The following is a 13,348-nucleotide window of genomic DNA, read 5'->3' as shown; positions in this document are numbered from 1 at the left end:
TCTTAGTCATGGACCACAGCTGGGGTGCTGTGATAGAGCCATCACTGGGGCCACTGTTGTTCTAAGTCCTTGGCTCTCTTATGATGCCTGCTACCTGGGTGTGTTATTTCTATAATATTGTGTTGAGGGCCCTTCCTGAAAGGCTGCATCTGGAGCCTACTTTCTCCAGCCCAACCACAATTTCATAAGCACCTAAGTCCTGATATTAAATTACTTACTGCTTAAAACATCTAGAATAGTACTGACCCAATCCCCCTGGCGGCCTTTCCTGGCAGCTTTGTTGCTGTGGTCATTTTGTTCTCTAGCCAACATCTCCCTCCCTGGCTCCCTTTACTTCTCTCTGCAACCCTATCTGTGCTATCCTGGAAACTGAATTAATAATGCTGTCTTTATCCAGATAGCAGTGAGAGTCCAGGCCATACATCTTGCCTGTCCATTCTTTACCCAAGGTTATGGAACCCACCCCACTCAGTTTGCTTTCCAGCCTAAAGGTTTAGCTTCTCATTAGGAAGGATACTGCCCTTTACAAATGATTTTCAAACACTCAATGAAGTTCAATGAATAACATAGCCCAGTGAGGACTTCTGGATCCACTCACTTTGAAAAAAAAATCTTTCCTTTTATCTTAGTGTCAAATAGTTTCACCCAATACAAAGCTCACAGAGAAGACTACCCCAAAGACATTCCAAGAAGACAAACTCAATAACATGAGAATTAGTACAAGTAAAACTACAGGATGGCCACAGGATAGAGCCCCAGCTTTCACAGGTCACAAAGTGCAGTATTTAGCCATGAACACCAAAACCAAGAGCTTGTGCTTCCTCCTTATATTTTACTAGAGGCCTGTTGCACGAAGAGATTTGTGCAATAGGCCTTCCCTTCTGGCTGCGGGCACTGGTTTTCCTCCGGCACCTGGGACCCAGGCCTTCGCTCTTGCCATAGCCGCCTTCCATCCTCCGTCTTTGTGGCCCCAGCCAAAGCTGCCTTCCATCTTCCATCTTCGCTTCTCTGGCCCACCTTCAGTCTTTGCTCCACCGCTTGGAGCCTATGTATGCAAATTAATTGTCATCTTTGTTGGTGGCTAATTTGCATATCATGCTGATTAGCCAATGGGAGGTGTAGCGAAGGTACAGTCAATTACCCTGTTTGTCTATTATTAGATAGGATTCCTTTCACCCCTTTCTTAAGAGAGGACGTTTACCCTCTTATGCTAAGATCACATTTGAACACATTGTTTGAGGGTAGTTTTTATCGCGCACTAACAGGTGGCGCGGGACATTTTTGCTCATTTTTTGCACAAATGGCAACGTTCAGTAAAATTACGATACCTTTAGTTTACGTATTTATACATTACCCGCATTCTACCGCTAGTCTATAAAAAACGTATTAATACGTGTCCCGCACTCTACTACCAGTCAACGTAAAACGTATAAGTAAAACGTATAAATACATTTCTCGCATACAATGTGTTAAAAATGTGAAGAGTTTACACATTCAAGTTGTGAGCACTGAAAATGAGAACTGTCTTACCCATTTTTCCATCCCCAGCACCTAGCATTGGACCTGGCCCACAGTCACCATATGCATTTCAGCAACAATTCCAAGACACCAACTGGATGTCCAACAATTCAATTAAATTGTGACATTATCTACCCAGAGTTAGCACAATCCCCACACATTCAGGGCTCTGATCCAGAAGATTGCCCTCTCTCAGATGTTAGCCATAAGTCTCTGGTGTCCTCAGGCTACCTACCTGCACCTCTGCCCAATTGGATTCAAATTCAGATGTTCTCACAACACCCTTCAGATTTGATCATTTTTAGAAATGCCTTACAGCACTCGCTGAAAGCACTATACTTACAATTAACATGTTAATATAAAGGACACTGCTTAAGAACAGCCAAATGCAAGAAATAAATGCTCTGGGGAAGAGGAGTGCAGAGTGTCCATCCCTGGGGACTCAGGTTGTGCCACCCTCCCAGCACATTGCACAATATGTTCAACCTAGAAGCTCTCTGGGTCTCATTGGTCAGAGTTTTTACTGAAGTTTCACTAGGCTGGCATGACTGAATCACTGGCCACAGGTCTGAATTCAAGCTCCAGCTCCCCTTCTTCGGCACCCCTAGAGGTTGGGAAGTCAGAAAGTGGGGGCAACGTTCCAGCCCTCTAATCATGTACTTGGTCTTTCTGGCTCCTTCTTTGAAACCATCTAGGGACCCACCATGAGTCACCCTGTTAGCATAAACTGAGATATGGTGGAAAGGGACTTGTTATTAATAATGAAAGACACTCCTATCTTTAAAATTCCAGGAGTTTATGAAACTCTGTGTCAGGAACTAGGAATAAAGACCAGTTTTATTCCTTATCACACCAGTTGAGATACATTTGCCAAATTGAATTGAGTTGGCTGCCGTCGAATTCCTATTAGTCACTTTATAACAAATAATGAAAGGGTCTTCAGGTCTAGGATCAAAATGCTCCCACTAGAAGTAATGGTCTTTAAGCTCTTCCTTGAACATTCATTTAAAGCACAGCTTAAATAATTCCCAGCTGAAAGCCTGAATTTAAGTCCCTTTTTAACTACAGATGATATGAAATGAATTCTGCCACCCGAGATGGGCAGTTAAAGCTTTAGTATATTTACTAGAAACATTTTATATCACCTTTGAAGTTGATATGTAGGAATACAAAATACCTTTATGGTCCAGACTCCAGGTGAATATACTGCCCTTCCTGCTAGAGTACATATCAAGCACTTTGAATTTTATCAAGGTAAGCACACCATAGAATAAAACATCTTTCTATGTATCTGACCAGTGTTGTTTTTAACTATGAAAATGGAATAAGAGGATAGAGATGTACAGCTGTTATGCTTCAAGGCTTACATTATTTTGATTAGAAGAAAGAAAAGCTGCCAGGAAAGGTTTCCTTTGTATGGAAAATTTTTTTTAGATAGACAGATGATAAAGATTTACATTTTTGTGTACATACATGTGCAAATATATGAATGCATGTATTTGAATATACAGGAAGTCAGTGAGCCTTTTTCTGCAGAGGTACAAATAGTAAACATTTTAGGCTTTCTAGGCCATATTGCCTTTGTCACAATTACTCAACTCTGCCATTGTAATGCTAAAGCATTCATAGGCATTTCATAAAGGAATAGTCATGGCTAGGCTTTGATAAAACTTTATTTATGGACACTGACTTTTGAATTTTATGCTAATTTTTATGTCACAAAATAATATTCTTCTTTTGCTTTTGCAACTATGTAAATATGTAGAAGCCATTTTTGCTGCCAGACCATACAAAAAGAGGCAACAGGCCATAGGCTGCTGGCCCTTGTAGACAACAAAGGTTAATCTAGTGATGATGTCTCTTGGCTCAGGTTGAATAATCTGAGTGAAGCTGCATTAGCTGGGGACTCTAACAAGTGAGTTATTTGAATTCCACTGGATGTTAAAGGTGTCCTCATAAATAGTATTATCTCTCAAACTGTCCAGCCCACTCTCCCACCCTGCTCCCTTCTCTCTCTGCCTTTTGTCTCTATCTCATTCTTGAAAGATAAGAGGGACTTAATGGCAAATGTGCCCCAGATACATCCAACATTGACTGTTCATGCTATTAACATCAAGGTAACAGCTGATGACAGCTTCTTTCATTGATTCATAATTCATGTCCCTGTTAAAGGCTATCCGATCCGATGAGTTGTACATATTTCACTCTGAATATGCTAACATTGTCAGTTTATATCAAAAGAAAACCACAACTTATTTCTTTCTTAACTTGGGAGTTAAGGGGAAAAAATGCCTCTGTTGGGTGCTGAGGGTAGGGGTTTGGGAATCCCAAGGCCAGGAAAATATCTCTGACTCTGAAAGATTAAATCCTGTTCAAATCTCAACCAAACTCCCTCTTAGAGATTCTGTTCAAGTCAATGCGGGTGTCCTATGGCAACATGGCCGTGTTTTTTATGTACTAGCTTCAGAATTTCAAGAGATAGCTTTCCTTTACAAATATATTTCAGGAAGTGGTTGTATATTTTAAAGCAATTTCTAAAACTCTGTTTAAGTGACTGGGTTCATCAATCAGAAAGCCTGAAGGCAAGTGGGAAAAAAAGGCAAAATCTTTTTTATTATTGTTATTGTTATTAAAGCAGGAGAAATATCTGAGCCCCAAGGCTCAATTTGTGAAGAGCATGATCCACGGGACTCCTCTTCAAGGTAGGCAGCTGCTGAGACACTTCAAAAGATCATCTTTATTGTAGAACAATTGCATGACCCAGTTTCCTGGTCAGCCACACGCTTTTGTAGAAACTTCAGGAACTGATGAAAGAACTCAGCAAAGTTAGCATGTGCACTTTCATCTGGGGCTATCAGGAGGGGAAATATGAAAAGGTTCCCAGGTCCCTTGCATTTAGCACTACCAGGTCTACTGGCACAGAAGCAAAGAATGAAACAAAAGATATGAGCATGTTTGAAAAAGCAGCGTCTGACATTTGGCAAATGTGCTTGCTATTAGGGTTTCTATAACACAGGCACCCCTCTGCATACATAGTCTGTCTTTTGCCTATCAAAATATTTTGATATCATAATAAAATCCTACTGCAAAGTACATTTTGGCCATGAGTAAGGACTCACTGCTTTGGCATAAAAGATATTCTTCCACCTAGTCTTATGTCTCCTTGAGAAACAAAACTTGTTGGTGCATGAGCATCTAAACAATATTTAATTTGGAATTCCGACATGCATCATAAAACTAACATAAAGAGCAACAATGTATGTTTTAATGATTTCAAAGGGAAAAGCACATTTCCATAAACAGCTCTAAGTTAAGTTCCATTCATTGCATGCTGGAAAATATGACATCTTTAAGCAAAGAAGTCGTCAGCGTTTTATTTTAAGCATCTGTGTACTTACATTTATTCATAAAAAGAATCTTTCAAAAGAGCTATTTGGTTTTAGAATTTTCTCTCCCAGTGTTTTTTTTTTCCTCTCTAGGTTCATTTTCAAGAGCATCATCTGAATTCACTTTTAGCTCTACTTATTGTGTAAGTTTCCAAGGGCTGCTGTAACAAAGAACCAAGAACTATGTGGCTTAAAACAATGGAGATCTATAGTCTCGCCATCCTAGAGCCTAGAAACCAAAATCAAAGGGTCCATAGGGCCATGTTCTCTCTGAGGGCTACAGGTAAATCCTTCCTGGAGTCTTCCAGCTGCTGGTGTTTTTCAACAACCCTTTATTTCTAGACTTGTACATAGATCACTACAGTACATGGGCGTCTTCTCCCTGTGTATACTCACATGGTTGCCCCTCTGTGCATGTCTGTCTCTGTGTTCAAATTTCCATTTTTTTAGAAGAAGACCAGTCACATTGAATTAGGGCCCATCCTAATGAGCTCATTTTTACTTGATTACCTCTGTAAACACCCTATTTCCAAATAAGGTGATATTCTAAGATATGGGTGTTAGGACTTCAACACATCTTTTGATGTTGTATAAAAATCAAATTTTAATACATGTGCATGGGGAATTCACAATCAAACCATGACACTTGTAATATTTACAGTGTGACTGAAAAAAAAAAAACTCAACAGCAGCAAAGAAGGTACTAAACTTTCTAAGTTATTTCCAGTTGCCTTAGGCTTCACAAGTTGGAGTGACTGCCCACAAATGTAAATTTGTAGGCTGGCTGGACTAAGGCTTGGTCTAGCTAACTGCAGAAGGGGGACAGGTCTGTGTCTATTTTTTGCAAAACTTTTTCTTCAGGTTCCCAATAAGATATCTGGGCACTTATTCTGACCTTCTGTTAGAATTTACTTCAAGGCCCTCCAGGTTCCAATAGCCACAATGACTACAAATGAGCCAGCTCCAACGGAGCAGAGAAGTCCAAACTGCACTATTCTATAAACCCTCTGATGAAACATCACTCCTGGCTGACACTGTGGCATTGAGAAACACCATGGTTCACAGACCCATAAAGCCTTTGGCGTGTGCAAGCCAAGAAGAGAAGCTTTAAAAGAAAGGAGACCTGCCAACACCTTGATTTTGGACTTCCAGCCCCCAGAACTGTGAGAATATTAATATCTGTTGTTTAACAGTAAGTGGTATTGTGTTATAGTAGCCCTGGAAAACTAAATGTATCTAGAAAATAGGCCGATAGATCAATAGTGTGGGGGCTAAAAAAAATTAATGATTTTCCTTCCACCTTCTAAATTCTCCCTGCTGGCCTAATAAGCAAATTAACAGACAGATTAATAAGATAAAAATCAAATTTTAATACATTTACATTGGGAATTCACATAAACATTAAAATTCCAAAGACAGTGAGGCAACATTGGTATATATGACATTTGGACAAAGGGTAACTGTGGAGTGGGAATGGAGTCTTAGATTTTAGAAGTGAGAATGGGTGATTTACTGGAAGAAGAAGAGCAGAACACACATGGGCAGGAAAATTCTTGCTAGACAACTCAGAAACAATGGGACACATGGTATATGTAGCTGACAGGCTGTTGGCTGAAGCCCTCCTATTTACCACATTTAATTCAAATTAAGCTAAAGAAAACATCCTAAGATTCTTTTCTTAAAGCAGGTTTTTCTACCTGAATCTCTTGGGTAAGAAGTGAGGGGGGTCAAAGTTTCTTTCTGAGTCTTATTTCATAACAAACACTTTAAAGTCAATATTCCAAAAAGGGAGCTACAGGGTGAAAACTTTGGTTCCCTTAAATAGATAGATAAATGATAGATAGATAGATAGATAGATAGATAGATAGATAGATAGATCGATCTTGTAAGGAGGATGTAGTGATTGTTGTTTCACTCAGGTTGTAAATTTCCATTGGGTTAGATGGGAGTACAATCCTCAGTGTACTCAGCAAATATCTCTACATGACAAACAATCATACAAATTCCAGCAGCATATAAAAATAAACATTATTTTATATTCACACATTAGGCAACTGGCTGCGGTTTAGTTAACTTTGTCTGAACTCCTTTGACTTAGCTCTAGTTTGCAAGTTAGGTTCAGGTCTGGTATTTTTCCAGTACTCGCATCTACTGGGAGCAGCAGACCAACCATGATAGCACTTTTTAAGGCTCTGCTTGAGTCATGTCCACTAACATCCCATTAGCCAAATCAGGCCACAATATCAAGCTCAAAGTTAAGGGAGACTAAGTACACTTCACCCACCAAAAAGCCATGGTAATGGCATAATATATAACACTACTTAAGAGGGAATAAAGAATTAGATTAATTATTTGATCTACCACATATATATTCCATCAGTGTATTTTTAGGGGTTGAGTGCCTGTGGACTTGGTCTTAATAAATAAACCTTACTATCCTGCATATCCTATATAATAAAATCCTAATATGCAAATCGACCGAATGGTAGAACGACTGGTCACTATGATACACACTGACCACCTGCATTGAGCGTCTGCCCCGCACCCCCAGAGGGAGGTGACTGATGGAGGTGGCAATTGGGGGCGGGGCTGGCCAGTGGGTGGCACCAGGCTGCCAGTCAAGGTGGATGCCAGTGGGGACCCCCTGATCGCCCCACCCCCCGTTGCCCCACAGATGGCCCTGATTGCCGGCCAGGCATAGGGACCCTATCCTATATAGTGGGAACAGTCTCTTAGATTTAAAAATTAAAACCTGGCAAGGCTACTCTAACACTGAAAAAACAGGATGATGCAGCAATGACATGCATAGACTCTGGCTTGCACATTTTGTGGTCAGCCCTGATTCTGACAGTTATAACTGTGTGACAAAGCCAATTACTTAATTCTCTCTGCTTTAGTTTTTCCACCCATAAGATGGGGAAAATGGTACTACTGCCTCAGAAGGATGTTATGTACTACTTTTTATAATCAGGGCAAAAAAAAATGTAGCTGCCCATAAAACAGCAAGATGCCTTCTACCTATATGAAAAGTATAGTCACTGGTGCATGCAGCATCCCAGATTGTGATAGGGATGTCCAACTGCCAGTTTAGGCCCGACATCCTCTGAGCAGTCCCGGATTGTGAGAGGATGCAGGCCAGGCTGAGGGACTTCCCCACCCCACCCCTGTGCATGAATTTCGTGCACCAGGCCTCTAGTCTAAAATAATTGTCTCTCACAAATTTCTGTGAAGCAGCTGTTTCTCATTGCTGAGCTAATTTCCACAAAAAGATAAAAGTCTTTTAACTAGAATTAAAATTACAACACAGCAGCCATGAAGCCCACATAGTGTTTTGTTTATGTGTTTAGTTAATTGCAAATATTTAAAAGTACTTCACATTAAAATTCAGTTTCTTCTAATAAACTCAAAAATATGACAATACTGAGCATCAAGGCAACAATCACCAGAAATTAAGTTGCATCTGCTCTTTTAGATTCTGCTCTCTCCTGACACCATATAAGGTGACTTCTCTTATTTAGACATTGTGCTGTCTCCTACTGGTATTCGAGTTTAGACCCCCAATATAGATCATCCAGCTACAACATTCTGAGATTCTAAATTTAGAGAGGATATACTTCCAAGACAAACTCATTCCCAGTGTTGCTCTTCAAACAGTCTCTGTGTTTGACAACATTCAAGTTTGAAGGGAATTTCTAGTTACAACTTTTGCCTTGCACATAACATATATTTTTCCCACTCTTTATTCACAATCATAAGGAAATGCCTTCTGAGCCACAATACTCTAGATTTCCATGTAGGGCTGTTCTCTTAAAGGTGATGCTAGAGGCATCCTGCTCTGGGACTGGTTGGGAGCTCATCCTACATAGAAACACAGGTAGAGATATTTCCAGTGTTCTTTCCTTCCCATACAGCTTCCCCAATCCATTGGCAATCCCTTCAAAAGAACCATATCCAACTAGCTGCCCAACCTTTGAAATTGGCCTGTCTTTGGGACAAGCTACGGTGATGAGTGGATTTTCAGATGTGCTCTGCTACCCAACACTTCATCCACATTATGAACACAGCTCTAGGAGTGGTATCTCTCACAATCATCCTCAGAGAAAAGACGTTGGGACATGGAAATAAAATCACAGACAGGAAAGCAAGAGTTAAGAGATTTGAAGACAGTTGGTTTTGTTATTGTTTATTGATTTGGGTTGGGTAGCTTCCCCGGTAAAGAGACAAGAGAGAAAAAAAAGAGGGAGCATTATTTAAGAGAGACCGGGAAAACCAGAAGTACTATGAAAAGCAAGTTGAAGAAAGAGAGATTGAGGCCTTTCCTTCATTGACCCATTTGCATACTGATTAGAATCCTATGTAAAGGTACCCTTCCTGGAGCTGGAAATAATATATCTAAGACTTCTGTAATTAAATTTATTTATGGATTTTTTTCTCATTTAATCTTTTTAAATGTCTGATCTTATTTATTTGTTACCCTTACAAAATCATATTTTGACTGGCCTGAGACTTAGAGGTAGAAGGTCTCAGAAAGACAGCCTGTCTCTTGGCTCAGTTTCTGGCATTTTTCATTGGCCTGCTTCATTCTCTTGGCCGAAATTATAATAATCTGTAGTCTTGTCCTTATTTTTCTTAGTATACTGTTTCTTCAGAGCAAGACACTGGCATTTGTGTTGAAGGACACATGGGATAACAAAACACTGAACCTTGAGCATTTGACCCTGGGTTTCTTACCTTCTTTGTTCAGGGGCATTACCCTCTTTAGAGAGATTGAAAGCTTGCAGAATCTAACAGGGCCCCCCGCCACAAGGCACAGTGGTTATCAGTCAGTCAGGAATATCCTTGTCTTTCTTTCTTTCTTTCTTTCTTTCTTTCTTTCTTTCTTTCTTTCTTCCTTCCTTTCTTTTTTTTTTTTTTTTTTTTTTTACAATAACCAAGTTGAGGACACTCAGATTAGTATCTACAGTGCTGCTTTGAACAAATTTGTGCTTTCTTTCTCCTGTTTTCTTTGGTCTATAACAGGAATGCCCGCCCCCTCTTACCCAGTGGTAGTCAGACATAGTGATAGGTTAAGATAGCCCATTTCATGGGGAAACTTTGTGGTTCCCTTCACTGATCTGAAGCACACACTCTTCACCCAGAACATCTGCAGCAACTTCTGTGTCCATACCCTTCCCATAAAGTAATGAAGTTTGCATTCATCATCCTGTCAGATGAGTTTCTGGCAGCCAGTGGCTGGGAAGGAGATGTTCAACTTCCTCCTGAAGCAGCTGATCACCACCAAGATGCCACAAAAAAGAGCTTACCTCATTTAATCTTCACCACAATCCTTTACTGTGCATCATCATCCCATTTTATGTATGAGAAACATAAGCTCAGAGATATTTCTAAAAATTGTTTATTCCATAAATGGTAGAGGCAAGATTTGAGAATATGTCTCAGCTGCCCCAGACAATGCTCCTTCCACTGTAGGAAACCTGTCATCTTTAGATAAATAGGTGGGATTGGAACTAAGTTATCAAACTGTCAAAACACTTCTCCAAATTCACACAACTACTAAGCAGCAAAGCCAGGATTTGAAACCACTCTTTCTGACTTCAGGTCTTAAATTCTTAAGCACTTTGATGACTAGGATTTTTAAATCTTCCCATATAAGTAGATATCATTCCAGAGCATATAACTATTGAGAGAAAATAAAGGAAGAATTATTTACCTATCAAATTAAAATGAATAATTCTGGCATATATGACTCCAGTATTCAGGTACAGATTAGGGAAAGAGTGAAAACCTCTGTGATAGCTCTAGCCGTGTGTGTGTGTGTGTGTGTGTGTGTGTGTGTGTGTGTGTGTGTGTGTTTTAGGGGTGTAGAGTTGAGATGTCTGATGGAGGCAGTGATCCTGAGGTCAGGAGACATTCCTGCATCTGATACCTGGTAGATGAATATAGGCAGGTCCCACCAGTGCAGTAGAGTGGCAGGTCCAGGGTTCATAGGATCAAAAACCAAGAATTAAAGTAAAAATAAAGCAGAGGTGATGACAGTATCCAAAGCTGAAGAGAATGCTCTACATATTATTCTTTAAACATTATGTCTCCTACTTTGTGGTTGAAGAAATTGGGGTTGAGATAATTTAGAGTTAGAATGTGGCAGAGCCAAGAGTCAAACCCCAAAATGCCTGGGTCCTAAAGTAGCAAGATGAGGGAAAGGAGCTTTTGAGAGCAGGAGGATTCAGATGAATCTAGGCTTAGGAAATTTACCTAGGCTCAGTGAAAATAGAAGGCCAATTGTCCTTAGCATGGCCTTATAAAGGAAGTATCCCACAGTCACATTCTGGGAGATGACAGAACACTTATCACTTGTTTTTAAAGAAAGCCAATTAAACTTTATGATGTAAAGACAAAGAAGAAAAGCAGTAGATTAAACATTTCATTATCCTGGGGGAAATGCTAAAATAAACTATTCCAGCAAGAGAAGGAAGGAAGGGAGAAAGGAAGGGAAGGAAAGAGGGAGGGAGAGAGGGAACAAGGGAGGGAGGGAACGAGGGAGGGAGGGAGAAGGGAGAGAGGGAGGGAGGAGAAGGGGAGATGTAGTGGGATGTAGGGGAGAGAAAGGGAAATGAGTGAGAGATGATGAAAGGGAGGACAAAAGAGGAAAATGAAAGAAGGATGGAAAAGGTGGAGGGAAAGAGAAAGGAAAGGTTGGAGAAAGAAAGGAATGAAAAAAGAGAGAATTTTAAAGAACGTGGGATCCATCACAAGTCAGAAACCTCAGCAGTAAATCTACAGACAGCTGTCATTAAAGGTTATTTTCAGATAACAAATTTAAGTACACCCTTTTCTCATCTGTTCCCATGTAGATCATGAGTTCTGGAGATCATTATCTACAATACATACATAATTTTGATAATTCTTCAAGGACTTAGAACATTACTGTGCATACAGTGGGAGTTGAATAAATAAAAGGTTGACATTGATTGATAGTCTCTTCCCTAAAGGAAATTGATCTCCAATTCAAATCTTCAACATAACACTGAGCAAGGTTAATCTTCATATCCCCACAGATGGAGACTAATGGGATAGGCCTAAGTAGGCAGAAATGCATCAGGAAACCAAATTGGGAAATGATAGCTATTGTCACCTAGGGGATTGCTAAAAGTGGATGTCACTCATGGCCCCTGGCTCCAATGTCTGAATATTTTTATTTTTCTCCAAAAAGACATCATTGACTGGTAAAAGAACACTGACAGAAGTGAAAAATGCATACAAATAAAATTTTTAAAAATTATTGAAAACTGGCATTAGCAAGTTGATCATGAACAACTCTTAGTTTCTTGCTTTTGAAAAATGGTAGCTGCTGAGATCCTGTAGGTAGATGAAAGACAGCTCCTCCTCTTCACCCTCACACCAAGTCAAAGACAAAACACTGTCATAGACACAGACAAGTATTAAAGCAACATACCTCAGCCGAAGGGGCCCAGGTACTCTGTAAACAAACATCCATCAGCAATTGACACTAAGTAGTTCCTACAACCTGTTCTGCATATTTGAAGAAGTCCGAACTCTGTCCTTTCTGGTGCTCCTGAATATTTTACCCAGTCCATGTACCTTTTTAAAAAATTTTTTACTGAATTTACTGGGATGGCATTGGTTAATAAAATTATATAGATTTCAGGCATACAATTCTATAATATCTACATGATTCTGAGTCATTTACATAAGACAAGGGTCATTTCTTCATTCTCCTAATGACATGGAACATTATTATTTTTCCTACTTCTAGTTTTTTTGATAAATGACCTTTCATCAGTTTTCTAGAGAAGAAAATATGACTTTATTTACTACATGATGGAGATCTTACTCTTCCAGAGATGACTTTTCTCATTCCAGTCAACTCTACAAAGATGAAAAAGTGACCCTGTGAGATTATAAAAATAATCCTCAGATATGTTTATATTCCCTCTGAGATCTGAAATGTAAGGTAACAGAGAAAGAAACTGGTATATATTTATTCCCAATAAACTTCTCATGTTTGTTCCCTTTATTATTATAAAAAAGATAAATCCAGGGCCCATTCACCTATCCAAATGCAAATTAGAAAAACATAGGCCCTAGTATCTTCTGAAGCCTGACAGAATACTGCAGAAACCAGACAGTTTTATGTAGCCCCAGAAGCCTGTTTGCTTCTAGAGCATTCCTGTCCAGGACCACAGGAAAAGTTTGGGTAGTGTGGGCGACCAAGAGCTGCAGTTATGACCAGTTAGGAATACGTCGTTTGTGAAGGATAAGTAGCAGTGAAATAGCAGATCCATAGGAACAGTACTTCTCAAACTTCAATTGTAAGGGAATTAATTACCTGGGAGCTTACAAAAATACAGTTTCTTCTCAGCAGGTCTAGGGTAGGGTTGAGAGTTTGCATTTCCAATGAGTTCCTAGGTGATGCCAATACCGAT

Source organism: Myotis myotis, unplaced genomic scaffold (assembly GCF_014108235.1).
Source record: "Myotis myotis isolate mMyoMyo1 unplaced genomic scaffold, mMyoMyo1.p scaffold_m19_p_12, whole genome shotgun sequence".
NCBI classification, from domain to species: domain Eukaryota; kingdom Metazoa; phylum Chordata; class Mammalia; order Chiroptera; family Vespertilionidae; genus Myotis; species Myotis myotis.
Note: the sequence above shows the minus strand (reverse complement) of the source record.